The 22,088-nt window shown below is 54.0% G+C and overlaps 1 protein-coding gene across 1 annotated transcript in view; it reads right to left on the bottom strand.

Annotated features, from left to right (window-relative positions):
* The window catches only part of TSPAN9 (tetraspanin 9), a 180,168-nt gene extending 163,207 nt beyond the window's left edge, over window positions 1-16,961 (bottom strand). Inside the window, exons 1-2 of the mRNA XM_027093127.1 lie at window positions 16,916-16,961; window positions 9,924-9,990 (exon numbers count right to left, since the gene is read on the bottom strand). The gene's annotated coding sequence lies outside the window, so the exon portion shown is untranslated. The remainder of the gene's footprint in view (window positions 1-9,923; window positions 9,991-16,915) is intronic.
* Between the last annotated feature and the right edge of the window lie 5,127 nt (window positions 16,962-22,088).

The raw sequence follows: 22,088 nt of genomic DNA, 5'->3' as shown, positions 1-22,088 counted from the left end.
ACGTGACTGATCCAGGGCCAGCCAGGTGTCCTGACTCCCCGGGGCTGCTCTTTCCACTGACCACTCACCTGCTATGATCCCCACCGCCCTTCCAGCACCACGGACGGCTCCGGATGGCATCATGGGTCAGTGCACATCTACACGGGTCTCTACACACCCATGCCGGCTCCTCCAGGGCAGAGGCAGATGCCTGGCATCACTGTGCTCCTGACCTGCTACCGGATGGGTGCTCAGTACGCGCCCCCTTCACGCGCACTGAGCAAAAGGGTCTCTGGGCCTGGCTCTGGGGAAGGGAGGGAGAGATGAGGCTCCCCAGGGTGCAAGGCCAGAGCTGCCCCGAGCTGCCTAGGTCCAAGGGGGACAGAGAAACAGAGCAGAGAGGGCTGCACTGACCTGGCCAGTGGGTGCTACCAGGCGACCCCCGAGACGCAGGGACGAGCTGGTGTGGGAGGGACACTCCTCTGGCTCCTTATCAGACTGGCCCCGAACCAGCCCGGAGCTCCCACCTGCTCCTGCCCGGAAGAGGAGACTGTCTGAAACCTTCCTCCTCTTCCCCTACCCTTTCCAGCACCTCCTTCAGCCCCAGCCTTGCTGTGGGCTCTGGGCTGAGCGGCACCTCTTTACAGGGGTCACGAATGAGCAAATTCTTGAGCTATTCCTGGGGCCTCGATTTTTATCATCCTTCCATTCTGGTCAATTCTGAGAGGCCAACGGCCAGGAATGCCAGAGAGATCCGAGCCCGGCCCACCAAACCCAAAATAACCCCACACGTGCCTCTCTCAAGTCCTCAGGGATTTGGCCATTTTGGGTGCATGTTTTCCTACAAAGCTGCCCCCCTGGCCCTGTGAGGTTACCTGTGAGGCACCCCTGGGGGAGCTGAGGAAGGTGGGAGCAGGGGAGGGAAGGGGCGGGGGATAAGAGAGGCAGAATCCAGGCTTGGGATCTGCAAAGGCTGGCTCCAGCCTCCTCCACTCGACTGCCTGGAGCTCCTGGGGAAGCCAGCCTCAGTTTCCTCATCATGAAACCTCCAAGCAGCGGCCTCCTCTTGCCCAAGACTTCCTGTCCGCCCCTTCGGGAAAGGCAGCGATAAGGCCCCCTCCCTGAGCTGCAGACGCCTTAATAAGAAGCTCCTGGTTTGAGAGTCCTGCGCCCTCCCCAGAGACATCTCCCACCCCTGCAACTGTGAAGATGGGGCAGTTTTACATCAGGCAAGTGCTCCAAGTGTCCAGGGAAATGGGTAGGATGGGGGACACATTTCTTTTCACGTCGCAAATGCAGTATTCATGCATTCAAAAACGATCGGCGTGCCCACCAAGTGTTGGACAATGAGAAAACAGGCAGAGCATCAACGGAGGGGAAAATCCAGGCCTCTGCTCTTCAGCAGAAGTAGAGACAGAGATTGAGGCGAGTGGTCAGAAGTGCCCCTGCCTGGCAGAGAACCAATGCCCAGAGGCTGCACGAGTCCTGAGTCGTCTGAGTCCTCTGGCTGCACGAACACTGCACTGCTCAGACTGCAGGGCTGGCGGAGGGGGAGGCTGCAGGGTCTCAGAAACACCGGGGTCGGTGGAGACCGGCCCCCGGTCCCCTGCACCGCCAGGCTTAGGGTGTGCAGCACGGAATGCTTTAGTTCCTGACATGAATCAGGAATGTTAAAGAGACTTGGTTTAAAACAGCCACCATCATAAGATAGATACACCCTCTGAGGTATGTCTTTAAAGCGGCACCGCCCCTCCAGTGAATGCCCTTGAGGACTCTTCGGCAACGAAAATGTAATTTTTGGCAAACTGAAGATTTAGCACTCTCTGGTGGGGGTCCCAAGGAGAAAGGGCCCACAGTCTAAGGAATCACCTCCCCTTTGCCCCAGAGTCAGGGTGGGGCTCACCTCCCCAGCCTAGCATCCTCCCTCACCCTGGCCCACAGACAGAGCGTCAGGTCCCCCCACTTCGCTCACAGGCACGGCACCACCAACCATCTGGAGAAGCAGTGATGAAAGTGGATGATGAAACAGAGGTAACATCGCTTTTCATTCCAGATTAGGTGTGACTGTCAGGCATGAGGCTTCAGCTGGTCAGGCTGGCTTCTCTTCCAAGCCCTACACTGAGGGTTCTGGCTACAGCAATCCCATCCCTTCCTACTCGGCCTCCAGAGCCCATGCCCGGGTGCCACGGACGCTGCGGGGCCGAACCTCAGGGGGAAATGGGAGAACACGATGAAATCGAGAAGGCCTTTGGTAGCTTAGAACAGAAAAGGTGTGGGACTCACCTAAGCCAACATTGGCTGGAGCTCTTACCACACAGAGCACCAGGGCTCAAAGATGCCTCGGACCCTCGCAGAGTCAGAGTGGCCAGTAGTGGGACTTCCCTGGCGGTCCAGTGGTTAAGACTCCACACTTCCAGGCTTCCCTGGTGGCGCAGTGGTTGAGAATCTGCCTGCCAATGCAGGGGACGCAAGTTCGAGCGCTGGTCCGGGAAGATCCCACATGCCGCGGAGCAATGAAGCCCGTGCGCCACAACTACTGAGCCTGAGCTCTACAGCCCACGAGCCACAACTACTGAGCCTGTGTGTCACAACTACTGAAGCCCGGACGCCTAGAGCCCGTGCTCCACAACAAAGAGAAGCCACTGCAATGAGAAGCCCGCACACCGCAACGAAGAGTAGCCCCGGCTCACCACAACTAGAGGAATGTGGTGAATGAAGACCCAACGCAGCCAAAAATACATAAATAAAATAAATAAATTTATACAAAAAAAAAAAAAAAAGACTCTGCGCTTCCACTGCAGGGGGCATGGGTTCGATTCCTGGTCGAGGAACTAAGATCCCGCATGCCAAAAAAGAAAAAAGAAAAAATCTCCTGTTCCTTTCCTAGACTGTGTTTCTCGCCCAAGGAGTTAGACATAAAACGAAGTGGTCACTCACTTGGTGATGAAGTGATATTATAACTCTTGATGATATGGAAGTAAGAATTATCCTCGCAGCCACAGGGAACCAGAACTGGGGGGTGGAGGCATGGGCAGGGAAGTCAGGAGTCAGAGACAGGCCTCTTGGGTCTCGCTGATAGACAGTTTACCTACCATCCGCCTCAAAGCAGCAAACGCTCAGTTGGCACAGGCTGAGGACCTCCGTTTAGTTTTTCCAATTCCTTGGCCAAAAGGAGCGGCTGAGGTTTCTTGTCTTGCTTGTGATGCCAGATTTCTCCGAGGTCTGCAGCGTCAGCTCTGCACGTTCTCCTCAACACTAAGCGCCGGGATACACTAAGCCCGTGAGCTGATCAGATATCATGCACCCTGCCACGGTAGCATGACGCCGGCGCCCCCGGCACCCAGGGAAGCATCAGGGCAGCTGCAGCTGCTGGCTGCCTCCCATCCTCCAGTCCCCACCAAGCCCTGTCGCTGAGCCGGGTCCATTCTCTCCCGGCACAGCCAAGGAGAATGGCCAAGAGGCTGAGCTGTGCAGCGTGGACTGTTTCACAGTGAACCTTTCGGCCACAAAACATGTCTTTTCCAAGAGGGGCAGAGAGAAAATAAAACACCAAGGGGTTTTCAAATGCGAAAGCCCTCTCAGCCTTTGTTCTAGTTTGATGAATGCACAAACCACCAGGCAGTTGACAGGCAAAAGAACACGGGGCGGGCGTGTGAGGAAAGCACAGTTCATCAAGGCCAGCCTGGGGGCTCCAGGGAGAGGGGAGTTTGATGGATGTGAGTCCCAGGGAGGACTTCTCCCCCAGCGGCTCCGTGGAAGCATCCTCCTTGAAACTGGAAGTGGCACTCCTTAATGACCCGGAGCTGGCTCTCCCTGCCCCAGTGTTTCCTCCTGTCTCTGTCATTTGAGGCATTTCCCAGGAAAGAAGAGCTACCACGCATGGCAGGTGATGAGAAAACTATCCAAACGAATACGTCACAGGGAGTCAGAATGTTAAGTCCATTGTGAGTTGTCTGGGAAGTGAAGTCTGATCCTTTAGGCTGGGTCTTCTCACTCCACCTCTGAGGGTAGGAGGGGATGGGGAGAAAGGCTGGAACACAGGAGGTGCCCTGTTTGCTGGGCAAATGAATGAATGAGTTCCCAGCAGAGGCCTGAGTCTAGAGTGACTGGCTGGCTTCACTCACTGACGCACATTCTTCGGAGATGCCATGAAAATTAGCAGCAGGTACCGAGCAGCAGGGCTGCCAGCAGCTTCCAGAGGGCAGGCAGGCTCCCGCTCTGCTTCCACAGCCCGCGGGCCGGAGGAGCCGTCCATTACGAGGCCCGTGCTCTAGCTCACTCTCACCTCCGGCCAGACAAGCCCCTCACACACATCCACACAGAATCCACCTGGAACGACACCTCAAGCCAGCAGGAGGATGAAGCATCCCGCCTTGCCAGTTTCCCTGGGTGACCCATCCGGTCAGAAGGGGCTGAGAAGGGACCGAGCCTGGGCTGTCTTCCAAAGGTCTGTGGCGTCTAGCCCCCAACATTCTAATCCTCCTGCTCCTGGGCCCGTGCAGGGGCTGCACACCCCTGCCCTCCCACCGCTGCACACACTTGCCCTTGACATGCCTTTGCCAGTCCTCCCATCAAGAGGCGGCGTCTTTGCCCCAGTCCTGGAGTTCCAGCGGGTGCGGTGACTTGCTCTGACCAAGCGGCAGGTGGATATACATTGTGAGACCTCAGAGCCTGCATCTCAAGGGGTCTTGGAGATTCTGTTTTCACTTAAAAGGCCAGTTCCCTTGAGAATGAGAAATCATGTGGGGAAGAGAGGCCCAGCCAAGAGCCAACACCAGCCCAACACGTGCCCAAGGGGCTCCTGGACCATCCAGGCCCTGCAGAGCCACCAGGTGGCTGCCACCGCGTTCACAAGCTCAGGTGATGGGACCAGCTGAGCCCCGCCCAGTGCTATGGGCACGGCTGCGGGAGGATGGAAGAAGCTTCCAGTTAGCGTAACACAATGCTATTTACGGAAATTGATAAGATAATAGGTAGACAGCTGGATACTAGTCTATCATTAAAATACCCACAAGGAATATAAGTCAAAGTGCTAACAGCGATTGTCCCTGAGGGGCAGGATTACAGGAGGCGCTCCTTTTCTACCAGTTCTGGAACGCTTGACGGTTATAAGGAGTTTGTATTATTTTTGCAACAACAACAACAAAAAAGTACTTTAAAAAAATTCACCTTGGGGCTTCCCTGGTGGTACAGTGGTTGAGAGTCCGCCTGTCGATGCAGGGGACACGGGTTCGTGCTCCGGTCCGGGAAGATCCCACATGCCGCGGAGCGGCTGGGCCCGTGAGCCATGGCCGCTGAGCCTGCGCGTCCGGAGCCTGTGCTCCGCAACGGGAGAGGCCACAACAGTGAGAGGCCCGCATAACACACACACACACACACAAAACTGGATTCCATGACAAGCTTATTTTTCCGAAAAATCTGTTTTCATCCTGTCATTCCCCTGTCCAGGGACCAACACCAGCTCCCCACTGCTAGTCTGCTGAGGTCAGTCTCCTCTGGGGAACATTTCAGGTACCCCAGAGTGAAGAGGCCCCGCCTTGACAGCTTGCTCCTCCCGCTTCCAGCCCAATCACCAGGCCACGCCCAGCTTGCCATCCACCCCTGCATCCCCCTCCCTCAAGGCCCAGCCCCATCTCCCCTGTGTTCCTCCGCCGGTCCTCAGAGAGCGGTCCACCCAACCCTGTCCTTGATGGGCCAGTGTCCTGTATTAGTCTCCCTGCACTGTGGGGAATGACTGCCCCTCATAGAAGACATTCACCCACACAGGCCAGCCAGCCACCGCCAGCTCCAGCTTCTCAGTCTGCAGTAGGCAGGGGGCAGAGCCCAGACGGTGGTTCCACCCCGACTCCCTCTCTGCTGTCCACAGCCTGCACGGTGGGGGGTGGCCCTGAACCGGCACTTCCTCCCCACCCGGCCCATCTCAGCGGCAAGCATTGGGAGCCCCTTTGCCATGGCTGCTAATGCAGAGTGACTCTGGCCTGGGGGTGCTCCGAGAGATTCCCCTCCCCCCCGCTCCGGTCCCACGTGCTGCAGAGCTGAACTCTGGCTTCAAACCGACCTGCCTTCCTGGGGGACCCAACGCTCTTCCTCACGCAGGACTCTGCCATCTGCGTGTCCGATTGTAAACAAAGCTGTTTAGAATCTTCCAGGATGGGACGAGTGGAAAATTGCAAGCCCAGACCTCTACCTCACTTTCTCTGAAGCAACATGTGTCATTCTACGTGTGCCCATCCCCCCACTCCCACCCAGCCGCACGCTGCTCCTCTGAGCCCTTCTACAGGGTGGGGACTCGCTGGGGCAGGATGTACCCTCTCTGCCCCGCACGCCCCCGGGCTTGCTGGAGAGCGTTGGGCCGAAGCCTCAGCCTCCGCACTGGGGCAGGCGGCCAGGTTCTGTGCGCGTTTCACACTCCCCTCCAAGGAGGGGCATTCACGACACAGGTATATACCGACCCGTTGAAAGGGCCCAGGTGGGCCTCTTAGCTGAGAACAATGTGGGAGAACTCCCCCCTACACAAAATTGCTAGGACAAGCACACACACACTCACCGCCACACACACGCGCTAGTGCACGGCCACACCCTGTCCCAACCTCGCTCTGAGCATCCCCGAGACCGCTCCCCTCATCTGTCCGTCCACTGTTCTCAGAGGCCCGTTCCTACCCCTGGCCCTCTCCCTGACTCTGAACCTGACACCCTTCCCTCCCTGGGGGTGAGAGGAGCACAGGATGTGCTGGGCCGCAGTACAGGTGCTGGGCCGCCGCCCGCCAGGGCTCTAGAAGGCCGGCCCAGGCGGAGTGGCACGTTGTTCAGGCTTTACAATAATTTGCTCGCTCTAATTTTTCTTGTTCACCTGAGGAAGGGCATTTTTGGACTCCGCACAAAGGTGCTGTGAGGGTCGGCAGCGGCCCTGAGCCGCCAAGGCCAAGGCCAGGAACACGCCAAGATCCTACACAGGAGGCTGCGGGACCCTCGGCCTCCCTGCAGTGACAGCCAAGCCTCCCCAACAAGGGGGAGGTTCCAGGAGACTGGCTGAGCTGCCTGACTCTCCAGGCGCCCTGGATGGTCCTCCACCCCCATCCTTTCCTGTTTCCAGCACAAGGTCAGATATTTTAACAAATGCTGACGCTGGGTGTAGAAATGATCACGAGGCTCTTGGAAAGTAAGCAAGTATTCAAAGTGCAATAAATTTCCAGGCACTGGAAGGGGAGTGGGGAGGAAGGCAGAGCGGGGAGCGGGTGGTAAACTCAAAAGCACAGGTAGTATTAAACAACAGACACTCAAAAACCATCTACACGTGGCTGCCGAGTGGGGCCCAAAGTGCCGCGCTGACCGGTGAGCCCCCCAGACATGTTCCTTCCGGCCGCCCCTTCCGGGAGCCCGGCCACTGCGGGCTGAGTTTGGGTTGTGTTTTTTGGTTCGAGGGGAGGGCGGGTGGAAGCTGGCCTCCACCAGGCAGATATTCTCATTTCACCAGGCTGGGGCTGTGACGGAAGCTGAAATTATGAACTCGTTGGGCTCGGGTCCAGCGATGGGGCCTCTCACTCCCAAGTGCATGGGGCTGGGGCAGGAGGCAGGCCAAATGAAAGGGGCGGCAGAGACCCTGCCGCTAACCAGACCGGCGCGCACCTCTGTGGACAATCTCCGCCCCCCCGCCCGGCTTCCATCAGGACCCAGATCACCTGTTCACTCATGAACCTCACCCCTCCCTCCTCCGTGCACCTCGAGGCCAGGGGCTGAGGAGGTTCTTGTGAGAGGAGGGCGGTGGGGAGGCCCCCAGACTGGAAGCGGAGACCCAGGCAGGCCTTCGGCCACTCAGAAACCACGTTCACCAGCGCGAGAAGGCATCTGAGCGAAGGCGGGGAGGAGACCGGCCTGAAGAACCAACCAGCCCGTCACAGGGGACCTAACCAGGAGAGGTGGGACGAGAAGCTCCACCGGGAGCTGGTCACCATCCCACAGGCGCAAGCGCAGGACAAGAAACGGCCAAACGAAAGGCTGTGAAGGCCAAGGCCTTCGGAGAGGATAAGCTTCCTGTCCGGAAAGGCCTTCACGCAGGTCTCCCTCACTTTGCCTTCAAACAGACGCAGAGGAGGACAGTCGTCTGGCTAGAAAGGGCTGGTGACGCAGGCCCATCTGTCTCCTCCCTTGAGGCCCCCCAGGGCGGGCCCCATGGGTCTCTGTGACGGGGTGGGGTGTGCCATGAGCTGCGAGGACCCTCACCCACTTGTCCTCAAGTTCCTCCTCCCTGCCACCTGATTCTCAGCAGACTGGTTTCCCTCGTCCTGGCCTCGCGCCTGGCTGCACAGCCAGTCCTCCCGTAGGCGGTGCCCCAAATCCCAGGGCAGCAAGATTGAAAGCAGACACCCCCCAAGCCCCGGGGGGAGGGGGGAAGACTTAAAATGGGAGCCCTGCATCCCAGCTGCAACAGACTCCAGACTCCAGGAGGGATGGGAAGCAGATTCCTTGCCGCAGGTCTGCTGCGGAGGGCAGGGGCAGTGGGAATCAGATGGCCTGGGTGTGAGCCGCTGCTCTCCTGGCACTAAGGAGGTGGTCTTAGGCAAGTCTCTGACCTGCACTCCACCTCAGCCGCTGCCGCTGTGAAACGGGGGGAAATGATAGCTACCTCACAGGACTCTCATGAAAGCTAAATGAGAGTTAAATTAAGATTTAATACGATTTAAATTAAATTAGTTGTGGACATATGTAAAGAGTCTGAAACTGTGGCCAATGGTGACAATGACAAATGTGAATCCCGGCATCTGAGTATCATGTGCAAGGCACGGGCAGGCCAGCCACAGGTCCGCAGCCACTCCCGGGACTCCAATTAACCTCCGCTGGGACTCAAAGAGGAGGGAACCTTTGGCAAGAAAAGCTACCAGCCAGCACCCTCCTTCTCACCACACCGCCCCACCACCACGCAGCGGGGTTCTTGGAAGGTAAGAGGTTTACAGATCACCCCCCAGGAGGAAGCCACAGGATAATACACACATCAATTAAAACATTAAAAGACCCAGGTCTGGGCTTCCCTGGTGGTGCAGTGGTTAAGAATCCGCCTGCCAATGCAGGGGACAGGGGTTCGAGCCCTGGTCTGGGAAGATCCCACTTGCCACGGAGCAACTGGGCCCATGAGCCACAACTACTGAGCCTGTGCTCTAGAGCCTGTGCTCCACAATGGGAGCCGTGACAGTGAGACGTCCGCACACTGCGATGAAGATTGGCCCCTGCTCGCCGCAACTGGAGAAAGCCCTCGCACAGAAACGAAGACCCAACACAGCCAAAAATAAATAAATAAATTTAAAAAGACCCAGGTCTGTACGCAGCACCCCCGGAACGTGAATCGGCACCATCCACACCAGCGACCTGGGTAGCTCCTGCCCAGCTCCAGCTCCGCAGGGGCCTCGACGCACAGGTGCTAGGAACGATGAAGCTACCAGCAAGACCCCTGGAGCCTGCAGGAGCAGAGACGAGGACCCCCAGTGAGCATCCTGGCAGAGGGTGCCCACCACCGGAGGGCCAGGGGCATTCCTGCAGCAGCCAGGATAGAGGAACAGACACAGGTGGGATTGGTCTGATTCCCACAGATTCTTTTCTGGCCGGCTGGTGGGAGGAGACAGGAAGCAGGAAGTTACAGGCCTCTCCTGCTTCCCTAGGCTCCCTCCCTACAATAAGGGTGGTCAAGAAAGAAATTAAGAATACTGCCGGCCACCATTCAGAAACAGTGGGGAGGAGGGAAATCTCTCCCGGCTCCCAAAGCCCCAATTAAGGAGCTCATCAATTCAACGTCGAGAGCTGGGGCAGAGAGACAGCTAGAAAATGTCAACATCCCACTCTATCCTCCCTCCCCAAGCCACAGTGAAAGGGCAAGAGAGACTCTGGCTTAGATAGTTTATAACACGCAGACTTTCAGAGGTCCCAGCACACAGAGGACCCAGACCAGCACTGACCTGTTTTCCTTGAATTTCCTGCAAACACCTTGGCTGCTGACAGATCAGAGAAGATCCCAGGATATTCCTGCAGGAAAATAAATGAAACATTAGGTCATCATTTCGCTGTGAAGCCACTCCAGGGTGAATTCTGTCCAGCAATGGCCACTCTTCGGGCTGCAGTCTCCCATCGAGAACCCAATCATTCAACAGCTGGAGAAGGCCAGAAAGAGCAAATGGATTCCAGCCGCTGTGCAGGCCACTCAGCTGGTGGTGGGTGCTAAAGCATGATGACAGAGACCAAGCCCTGGCTCGATGGGAAAGACAGCCATGATCAACTAGTGATGTCTGCTACGGGTCATTCTAACGGTAAGTGTATCCGTGCCAGGTATTTGCCATCTCTGGGGTGGCCCCTTGGCATCCAGGGATTTAACATTTGTAATTTTGACCACTCACAAGTGAGACAAAGTTTCAAGATACTGAAAAGTGTGTAACTTTACTGAGATGTGAGTTTGATTCACACAAATCAAAGGAATAGACAACTGAGGCTGAGGTAAAGGAATAGACAACTCTCTTGTTTCCATCTCTGCCACATCTAAAGTTACTCTTGAGGAGCAATAAAAACTTGGTGGGAAATGGCCATCAAGTGAGAGATAAAATTGTAGCAGAAGTTGAAAGGGTAGTTAATTTGGGGTGTGAAGATATATACAGGAAACATTTGGCTCTCTGCGGAAACATGACTCCAGAGACAGCCAGGCCAGTGTACAAATACTGCCGTGGATGCAAACTTGGGATTCTAGAAGGTGCAAGATTCAGTTGTGTCTTTTTTTTGGGGGGGGGCAAATGGGCACTTTTTAAATTGTGATATAACTGGCATATCACAAATTCGTTTCAACATAAGGATTGGATATTTGTACATATTGCAAAATGATCACAAGTCTAGTTAACATCCATCACCACACAGTTACAAAATGTCTTTCTTGTGATGAGAACTTTTACAATCTGACTATCTCAGCAACTTTTTTTTTTTATATATTTATTTTTGGCTGCATTGGGTCTTTGTTGCTGTGCACGGGCTTCCTCTAGTTGCAGCGAGCGGGGGCTGCTCTTCATCGCAGTGCGCCGGCTTCTCATTGCGGTGTCTTCTCTTGTCACAGAGCACAGGCTCTAGGCACGCAGGCTTCAGTAGTTGTGGCTCGCGGGCTCTAGAGCGCAGGGTCAGTAGTTGTGGCTCGCGGGCTTAGTTGTTCCACTGCATGCGGGATCTTCCCGGACCAGGGCTCGAACCCGTGTCCCCTGCATTGGCAGGTAGATTCTTAACCACTGCGCCACCGGGGAAGGCCTCAGCAACTTTCAATTTATAACACAGTCTGATTGTTAACTCCAGTCACCACGCTGTATGTTACGTCCCCATGACAAGATGCGTTTCTTGCGGGCTTCCCTGGTGGCGCAGTGGTTGAGAATCCTCCTGCCAATGCAGGGGACACAGGCTCGAGCCCTGGTCCGGGAAGATTCCACATGCTGCGGAGCAACTAAGCCCGTGCACCGCAGCTACTGAGCCTGCACTCTAGAGCCCACGAGCCACAACTACTGAGCTCACGTGCCACAACTACTGAAGCCCGCGCGCCTAGAGCCCGTGCTCCACAACAAGAGAAGCCACCGCAATGAGAAGCCCGTGCAGCAACAAAGACCCAACACAGCCAAAAATAAATAAATAAAATAAATAAATTTTAAAAATAAAATAAATTGTCAATTAAAAAAAAAAAAAGATGCATTTCTTGAGAACATCCGGGTCCACGCTGAGCCTATTCTGTGCCCCTCGGAGGTGAGTGAGGGGCCGAGGAGAACACAGGGGCAAAGAAAATCTATGCCCTGAGGGGCTTCCAATCTAGTTGGAGAAGCGATGATGCCACCCTGAAAAGAGCAAATGGCCCTGCATCCTCACCATCACCCAGCCCAGAATCCCCTCCAGTCCCCCTGCATCGTTTCCTCTCCACCCCATCCCGTCAATCCATTGATGGTCTCAATCCTACTTCCAAAATGTCTCAGGTTTGTTCCTCACAGCTGCCCAGCCACTCTCCCCACCATGATTTCCTCTCTTCACAGACCCCATACTCGCCCTCCACAGGCCTAGCCCTGCTTCTGCGACCCCTACTCAAAAACCGGCAAGGTTCCCAGGCCCCCCAAGGTTAACTGCAGTCACCCCAGCACCAGCAGGCAGCGCATGGGAGACACTTAATTTCAATGCATGGATGGAGGAAATTCCTTGGCTGGACATTTGAAGCCACCCATAATATGGTCACTGTCTACCTGTCCAGCCTTTTGTCTCTCTGGTTCCTCCCACACAACCCACTCTTGGCCCGACTGAGCTATTCCAAACCCCAGCACTTTCTTAATGCCATTCCTCAGGCTGACCTTTCTTCCCTTCTGTAGAAATGCAAGCCACACTTCAAAGTTCGCATCCAACACCACCTGCTGCATGAGGTGGTCCTCTAGCATCAGGGTGATTTATCCCTCTGTTTGAAACCACATTCTACTCTTATAAGCTATTCACCTTATATTTTTAATTGTCTTTTTTTGGGGGGGGGGGCCACACCACGTGGCATGCGGGATCTTAGTTCCCTGACCAGGGATCAAACCCGTGTGCCTTGCAGTGGAAGTGCAGATTCTTAACCAGTGGACCACCAGGGAAGTCCCTAAATTGTCATTTTTTGAAGCCCTTTCTTAACCCTTTACTGCGTTTTATGCCCCATGAAGACAAGGACATTTACCATTTTCATTTTTGCATCATCAGAACTCAGCGCAGACTCTTGTACTAAGATATACATACTAAAGGATCTGGACCCCAGGCAGTGTAGAAAAGCCAGGAGAGATGAAGACATAAAATGCCAAAGGGGTTCCAAGGAAAAGGAGGTTCTTTGGGGATGGGTGGCCAGGGAAGGCTCCAAGAAGGAGCTCAGACATGAGTAGGATCTTCAAAAGAGGGGAAGGAGGGAGTGGGGAGGAGCATTTCAGGAAGGTGGAACAGTATGAACTAAGGGACAAGGAAGGAATGAGCGAAGCATGCTCGGAGATGAGTCTGGCTGGCACCGGGGGTCCCTGGGGGAAGGGGAGTGGGAGGTAAGGCTAGACAGGCCGGCCGGGATGGGTAGGGCGGATGTGCAGCGCCAGGCTAAGGCACCTGGATGAGATCCATTCCCTCAGTCCATGGGATGCCCACCGCAGCAGGCCTGGGCCTTGATGGCAGAAGGAGTCCTATCCTCTCTTGTTAGTCTAGCCTCCTCAGCTAGGTTATAAATAACAGGCACCGTTGACTGAACACCTGCTGTGTCTGAGGCCCTAGCTACGTGCTTCACATACATTATCTCACCGCTCCTTCCAACAGCCTTGAGAGCGCAGTATTGTTATCCTTGTTTTGCAAGCAGGAAGCGAAAGCTCAAGGAGGTGAAGGCCCTTGCCCAGGCCTCAGCTGCTCACTCTTTTTTTTTTAAGTAATAAAAACTTTAATTAGCATTTATTATCTTCTAAAATCCATGGTTAGTTTCTTGCATATACTAACCAATTTAATCCTTATCTCTCTATAAAGTATGTACCACAATATGTACATTTTACAGTTGGGGAAATTGAGATGTAGAGAAGTTAAGTAACTTAACCAAAGCCATCGTCTAATAAATGGTGAGATCAGAATCTAAAGGAAAGCATCCTGCTGTTTGCAACTCATGACCACTGCCTAGTCTCACCTGCTCACTCTTTTACTGAACAATACGGCCGGTGCTAGAGGGCCCGTGCCGGAGTTACATTCACAGAGATGACGACTGGCACTCTGGTCAGCTACCCAGACGCGCCTTACTCACTCCTCAAGGGCAACATTAATTAAGGACATAGTAGGAGCTTAATAAAGCACACTAAGTAGAATGGAGGTTGCCAGGGGCTGGGGGGAGGGGGAAATGGGGAGTTGTTTAATGGGTGTACAGTTTCAGTTTCACAGACGAAAAAATTCTGGAGATCTGTTGCAGAACAATGTGAATATACTTCATGCAACGGAACTGTACATTTAAAAATGGTTACGATGGTCATTTGTGTCATGTGTTCCTTTGCCACAATTAAAAATAACAAATAGGAATTCCCTGTAGCGCAGTGGTTAAGAATCCACCTGCCAATGCAGGGGACACGGGTTCGAGCCCTGGTCCGGGAAGATCCCATATGCCGCAGAGCAACTAAGCCCATGCACCACAACTACTGAGCCTGCGCTCTAGAGTCCATGAGCCACAACTACTGAGCCCGTGTGCCACAACTACTGAAACCTGTGCACCTAGAGTCCATGCTCTGCAACAAGAGAAGCCACCACAGTGAGAAGCCCGTGCCCCACAATGAAGAGTAGCCCCCGCCCGCCGCAACTAGAGAAAGCCCACGCACAGTAACAAAGACCTAATGCAGCAAAAAAATAAATAGATAAATTTATTTTTAAAAAATAACAAATAAATAAAGCACACTTATTAACTGACTGATTGGCTGCTGATAGCATTGTACACTGTTAAGATATCCAATGCTGAAAGAGACTCTAGAAATTTTTTTTTTTTTGCGGTACGCAGGCCTCTCACTGTTGTGGCCTCTCCCGTTGTGGAGCACAGGCTCTGGACGTGCAGGCTCAGCGGCCACGGCTCACGGGCCCAGCCGCTCCGCGGCATGTGGGATCTTCCCAGACCAGGGCACGAACCCGTGTCCCCTGCATCGGCAGGCGGACTCCCAACCACTGTGCCACCAGGGAAGCCCCTAGAAATATTATAACCCAATAACCCTCCAAAACAGAGAGCTGGTGAGGGGAGGTAACTTGCCCAGGGTTAGGTGATATTAGGACTAAGTTCGGAGCCTAGGTCTCCCAAGCTCAGCAGTAAAGAATGGCAGAGGCAGCTGAGCGTAGTAGAAAACACAGCATAAGAGGTCAGAAGCCATGGGTTCAAGTTCTGCTTCTTTTTTTTGTGGTACGCGGGCCTCTCACTGTTGTGGCCTCTCCCGTCGTGGAGCACAGGCTCCGGACACGCAGGCTCAGTGGCCATGGCTCACGGGCCCAGCCGCTCCACAGCATGTGGGATCCTCCCTGACCGGGACACGAACCCGTGTCCCCTGCATCGGCAGGCCGGACTCTCAACCACTGCGCCACCAGGGAAGCCCAAGTTCTGCTTCTTCCACTTATGAGTTCTGTGACCTCAGAGAAGTCATTTATTCTTTCTTAGCTTCACTTTCCTAAACTATACGGAGACAATTAAAAATAACACATGCTTTACAACATTATGTGCGAATCAAAGAAAATTATATACAGCTAATGTGCAGAGAAAGCACTTGGCTGACTACAAATTACTTTATTTATTTATTCTCTTTGGCTGCACAGCACAGCTTGTGGGACCTTAGTTCCCCCTCCAGGGATCCAACCCACGCCCTCAGCAATGAAAGCACGGAGTCATAACCACTGGACCACCGGGAGATCCCCTACAAATTACTTTATAAACACTAGTTACTGTTATTCATATTAACTATCACTTTATAGATTGAAAGATTAAAATCTGAATAAGTCAGACCAAAAAAAACTCCCTCTCCATTCTGGTCCACTCTCAGCCGTTCCAGGCCTTGCACACAGCAAGTCTTCAATGAGTGAGTGTAGGACTGAATTACCCTTCAAGTTTTACCCACCTCAACCCTCTTCCTTCCCTCACCCCACAACCCACAGCTCAGCTGCAACAGCCCTGCCAGGACCAGGCGGAGGGTAGGAAGCCAGTGTGAACCTCTGCCTCCCTGGCTGCATTCCTTAGCTAAATATAAATGATTTGTCCAGTCCATCATTTGAAATTGTCCATAATACCTCTCCTCCCCTTCCCATTACTTAGGGTGACAAGCTGACTGCACATCTTTATAGCAGAACATACATACAAAACATTCTCTATGGCTATTTTCAGTAAAGATAGGGAAGCTGGCTGGTATACAGGGATCAGAGCATGAGTCCTCAGTTTTCTCCACTAGTCCAGGAAAGCTTCCTGGAGGAGGATACCTGAGTCACCCCAGGGAAGGGGACAGCTGCCTGTCAGAAGGGCATCCTCACATAGTGAGTTTGGTTCTCGGAACCAAAGAAAGGTGAACTGCTGCGGTCTTATCCTTGTTTGGGGGATGGGGAGAAAAGATCTACCCAGCCCAGGGGATCCCATACTACCCCAGTGCTTCAAACCTCGCCAGACACTACAGGCATTTGGGAAAGAGGTTGAGAAGGGACCAGTATCTTTTTCAAAAACAGGCGATCCAAGACTCCAGTTCTGAAATACACGAGTACAAATACTGCTCTCAGTAAGAAGCCAGTTTCTTGTTTGGACTTTTTCTTTTTTTTTTAACCACAACAAAGTTTTTTAAAGTCCCAAACTTGGACGCACAGATGGACTACATCTCGGACCTCGGGGCGTGCCAAAGCCCTGTCACTCTGAGTACCGATCTGCCAGCGGTGGCGCAAGGAGTGGTCGGGGTGCCGGGGGGCTGCAGTTAGTATCCCAGCCCTGCCCGAGCCCCCGGCCCTGCCTGGGGGCGCTGTATGGACCTCCCCCAGCCGGTCCACTGGGTCACACAGTCAGAAACCCTTGACAGCTCCGGGGCTCCCCCTTTCTGCTGCATCCTACAGACCCCCATCCCTTCGCCTGGGATTCCGCCGTCCACTCCCGCAGCCGCATTTCCAAAAGGTCTTCCTCGAAACCTCTCCCCTTGCAGACTCCTCTTCGCCTAGCTACCGGGAGCCGCGCACACCGTCCCCTTCGGGCCTCCCGCCCCCTCACAGGGCGCTGACCCCACCCCTCCCTCAGCTCGCCCACTGCCGCCCCCCGACACCCCTCCCAGGGGCGCCCCGGGCCGCTCGCCCCTCCGGGGACCGGGTCGGGGGCTTGTGGGCCCGCCTCCAGCCGGCCGGGGCCCGTAACCCGGCACGCTCCCGAGCCTCCGGCTCGCGGCCCGTCGCCCCACCCGCCCCGGGCCGCACTCACCGAGCTCCCAGGAATGCGGGGTCCAGCTCTCTCGCGCTCGCGCGTCGCCGCCGCCACAGCAGCAGCCAGCGGAAACAGGGGGCGGGGCCTACCCTGGACCGCGAGGCCGCGGGGCGGGGCGAGGCCGCGGGGCGGGGCCGGACGAGGGGGCGGGGCCGGACGAGGGGCGGGGCCGGACGAGGGGGCGGGGCCGGCCCGGGAACTGGAAGGCCGTGGGGGCCCGATCTGCCGCGCAAGGGGTGGGGGCGGGGACTAAAGCCGGGAGCTGGCGTGGGCACTGCGGGCGGGACAGCGGGTACGGAAGAGGTGTGCGAGGCTGAGCACGGGGACTGGGGCCGGGGGCCTCCAGCAACCCCTGGCCGGATCCCCAGCGTTGGAGCTGGAGGAACCCACGGGCAGGACAGGGCCGTGCTGGGCGCGGGCGTCCCGGGCCAGATGTGGCTGCCCTCCGGGAGTCTTCCTGCCTCCCCGCCGCCTGGATCGGCCGCTCCTCCCGGGCGCTGGTACGACCCCTGCCCCTGCCCCAGGGGCTAGAGCCGCAGCAGGACCAGAGTGTCTGGGGTGGTCAGGGCCTGGGAGTTCGCGCCTCTGCTCTCGGCGACCAGACACCGGCCCAAAGCCGTCCGGTCCCGGCCAGGGTCGCAGCCTTGCCTCTGTGGCCTCCCGCCTGCCCGCACACCTAGGCAGGCCTTCCCTGGCTGTGTATTAGGGACCGCCTCCCCGGAGAGGCTATTGGAGGACCCGCTGTCCACCTCCCCAGGAGTAACAGCCTCCAAGTGCTGGTAAAGGGCACCGTGCGTCCGGAGGACCTGAACTGCACTGGGACAAACTCAGGTTACGCGTCTCCCGCCCAGGGCTTCCTATAGGCCTTCCTTTCTGGGCCTGGACTCCCTTCCAAAGTGACCACTGCACAGCCACCTCTCCTCTGTTTCATTACTGTCATGCAAATGTGTTCTGTGCTTCCCACCTGCACCATCCTGCACTAAGTGTGATTTGAGACAAAGGTTTTTAACCTGACTAATCACCAGGGTCCCCTTGGCCTTTCCTAGCTGGATGGCACTTTCTGCTCATCTCTTGGGCCCCCTCCTCTCATACACACACAATCTTGTTTTTGTCCATTAGACTTAACCCAATAATCCACCCCCCTCACTCCTCTTTCTTTCCTTCCAACCCTTGTTCAATGCCCCCCATAAAGTCTTCCCAGGCTGACCCCTAAGCCCCATTCTCTCCAGTCACTGTGGAGCCATTACCACATGCAACTAACCCTGCCCAGCTTGCAGAAGAGGAAAGTGAGACCCAGAGAGGCGAAGGGATTTGCCTGTGATGTCCGCTGTGGGAGTCATCTTACTGTAAAAACACTGGGAGGCAGCCTCACGTGGTAGGACAGGGCTTTGGAGCCAGCCAGACCTGGGACTGAACTCTGGCTCTGCCTCTTATGGGCTGTGACCTCTCTAGGCCTCAGTTTCCTCACCTGTGAAATGGGGTTTCATAATACCAATCCCACAGGGTTGATGGGATGGCCAAGATGACTGAGGCAAAAGCACAACATTTGATGCATGGTGGATGCAAACATTAGCCTCTCTCTGCCCTTTAATGGGAGATAAGCAAATCTGAAATAATAGGACAATGGAGCCTTAGGGTTGGAAGAAACCTTAAAAGAATCCCCTCAATAGAGCCACAGATGTAGAAAACAAACTTATGGTTACCAGGGGAAAAGGTGGGGGGAGAGGGATAAATCGGGAGATTGGGACTGACATATACACACTACTATATATAAAAGAGATAATCAACAAGGACCTACCGTATAGCACAGGGAACTCTACTCAGTACTCTGTAATGACCTATATGGGAAAGAATCTAAAAAAGAGTGGATATATGTAAATGTATAACTGAATCACTTTGCTGTAGAACTGAAACGAACACAACACTGTAAATTGACTATATTTCAAGAAAATTTTTTTAAAAAGAAGAAGAATCCCCTCAGCAATAACCCAGAAAGTGGCCACACAGCTCACCCTCCTCTGACACATCCAGAGATGGAGGGCTTGTGCCTTTGAAGGGGTTTACAGCTGGGAGAAAAGCCATAGAGGATAAGGAAATATTCAACATAGAGGAGGGCAAGGTGCCTCGAGGTCTGTGGGGCAGACACACTCCCACCGTGTCCACCGAGGACAAACTCAAACAAATGACCTGACAAGGAGGCAGGACACTCTTAGGGCAGAAAGACACCTGTGGGAGTTAAGACATCCCCCTAAGCACAATGTCACAGTTTACTGTACTGGGCTCCTTAGGAGTTTCTGTCCTGAGGATTCTGAAAATGATGAGGAAAACCTCCCATAGATGGGGTGTCCATGTCCAGGATCTTGAGGTACATCCCATGTACTCCTCTTGTCCTGGCACCGTTATTAATGGCCCCCCTTTCACTCTCAAAATACCTTGGTTTGGACAATAAATTACGTGTCACATTAACTCTGGACAAGGGCAGCACTCCAAAGAGCTTCTTCCAGCCCTGGACGTCAGCAATTCTTCTGGAATTTCTGGATCCCCAGATACTTCAAGAGATAGTGTGTTAGTTTATATCCCCTTGAAATCACCAAATCAAATCAAAAATGATAATAAGCAAAAAGTCAAGCTAAGGGACAGGCAAGACCTGCTGAATTGCGACCCCTAGTGGGGAGACTTCACACTGCTGCTGGCTGGGTTTGGGGGACACTCCATGTTTGGCCGTTGGTCTCTTCAAGTCAGCTGGTAAAGCAAAGAACAACAGCTAACATTCGCCAACTGCTGTGTGCCGGGCACGGTTCTAAGTCCTTCACGTGTTCTGATTCGTTGAATCCTCATAACAGCTCCATGATGTAGGGGCTGCCGTCATCCTTCCACTTTACAGAGGAGGAAAGTGAGGCTCAGAAGGGTTAGGTAATGTCTTCCAGGTCATTTAGCTAGGAAATGGGCACAGGACTGTCTCCTTATCCAGTTTCCATCAGCTAGATGCTAATTCAGAGGCATCTCCCATCTAAGATGACTTCAACCACCCCTCTGACATGGAGATGATACAAAGGGACAGTAAGAGGCAGAGTGTAGGGATTTCCCTGGCAGTCAGTGGTTAAGACTTCGCCTTCCAATGCAGGGGGTGCGGGTTCGATCCCTGGTCACGGAGCTAAGATCCCACATGCCTCGAGGCCAAAAAACCAAAACATAAAACAGAAGCAACATTGTAAAAAATTCAATAAAGACTTTAAAAAAAAAAAGAGGCAGAGTGTACCAGGAGGTCTATTTCCACATCTACCAGGAAAGTGGTAGTTTCTGCATCTACCAGGGATTAAAATCAGGGCATTAAACCGGACAACAAGAAAATGTATAAACCATCCATTAAATGCACAGTGGAGCTGCTCATTTAAAGAAACACTTTCCAGCATGAAAAATGAAACAGCTCCATCCCTCCCCAGCCCCTTCAACAACATTTGCTCATGAAATGTGAAGAGTGGTTACCGGTCACTGCAGCCTGCCAGCTGCCCCCAGGGGACCCAAACCCAAACCTCCCAAAGTTCTTACAGTGAGGAAGGAAGAAGTGACCAATGACTTTCTTCTGCTTCCTTTTCACGCTCTCTCTTGTAAAGGACGCAGATCATCCCCAGGGCACCTCCTTCCTTCAAACTTCTTTCTCTTCCCAAGCTAAAGTGAGGCAGGGGTGGCAGGGCTGAGGGAGCCTTAGACCACAGGCGTCTTGTACAAGCCTTTGTTAGAAGGTTGCCAGGTGATATTTGGGACATGCTTATTCTAAATGAAATATTCATCACTTATCTGAAATTTCGTTGTTTATCTGAGTGTCCTGTATTTTTAACGGCTGAATCTGGCAACTCTACTTTGTTATTGATTGTTGCTGAAGCAGTTAGAAGACATAGACAATCAGAGGTCTGCGAACTTCTTCTGTAAAGGGCCAGCTACTAAATACTTTAGGCTTTGCAGGCCATACGGTCTCTGCTGCAAGTACCCAACTCTTCCACTGTAGTACGAAACTCAGCCGCAGACAACAGAGTGAGCGAGCACTTAGTGTCCCACTAAAGCTTTATTTACAAAAACAGGCATCAGGCCATAGTTTGCCAACCCTTGGACCAAATTAGGGCCTTCAGACTCCGGGCTATCTTCAGATGTGTTGTAGGGGCGAGAGTGGCTTGTATCCGAGTTCTCAGGCATGAAAAACTAAAAGAGACTGACCAAAATCACTAGCGTAAAACAGACACATAACTCGGAGTGGGTGTGCACACAGGCATGTGTGAGCCAAGGTGGGTTGGTGCCTGCAGAAAGCATGCACTTCTAGAGCAGGGTTGGTCTGGAGCTGCCTAGGTTCTGCAAAGCCTCGGTCAGCCCCCTGTGTGAAGAAGTGCAGCTTCTCTGCTGGAATTCCTGGTGGTCAGCACGCACTCTGTAAAGACAGAAAGGCACAGGCAACACCGTGAAATCAGACAGAAGGCACAGAGGCCAAGAAAAGCAGATCACCCCTGCGGAAGGCCTTCAGGTGAGCTAAAGCCCTTTGCATTTGCCCACCTGATGTGGCGCACTGAGAAGCACATGGTAACTGTCCGCCAGTGTGTGTGTGTGTGTGTGTGTGTGTGTGTGTGTGTGTGCACGCGTGCCACATGGACACCAGTTATCTGAACAGTGTGAGGAGCACCTGAGGAATTTGCCGGTTTGTTGGAATCAATAAATGTAACAGTAGTAGCCATACGTTTGTATGGCCGCATTTGCGTCGACTTTCTTAATGCTCTTCGAATAGTTCCGTATGCTTTCCAAGGACAGTTCCACGATTTAAAACCACACTTGAAATTCTGCCCTGCAGACCACAATCACATGTGAAAGGACTGTCCAGTTAAAAGCATTAAACCCAAACGTGAATTGGCCACGGCACAGGAAATGTAATGTGTCTGGGACAAGGGAGTTGTGGAGGTCACGGTGCAGGGTTAGGGCAAAGCATCACACAGGCAGCAGACTATGCTGGGTCACGCGAAGGATTTTGACGTGCAGGTATGTCCGAAGATAAGTAAGTCATCACTGGAGCCTTTCAGACAGGATCAGATTTGCCTTGTGAGACCTTCCCTCTGGCTGGAGGGGAGCAAGAGGCTTTAGCAGTGGTCTAGGCACGAGGTGAAGTTAGCTTGGTCCAGTCGGTGGTGGT

The sequence above is a fragment of the Aethalodelphis obliquidens genome, unplaced genomic scaffold, assembly GCF_003676395.1.
Source record: "Aethalodelphis obliquidens isolate GAN/ISIS:26980383/991018 unplaced genomic scaffold, ASM367639v1 scaffold83, whole genome shotgun sequence".
Lineage (NCBI taxonomy): Eukaryota > Metazoa > Chordata > Mammalia > Artiodactyla > Delphinidae > Aethalodelphis > Aethalodelphis obliquidens.
Note: the sequence above shows the minus strand (reverse complement) of the source record. Positions and strands in the feature narration are given on the sequence as shown.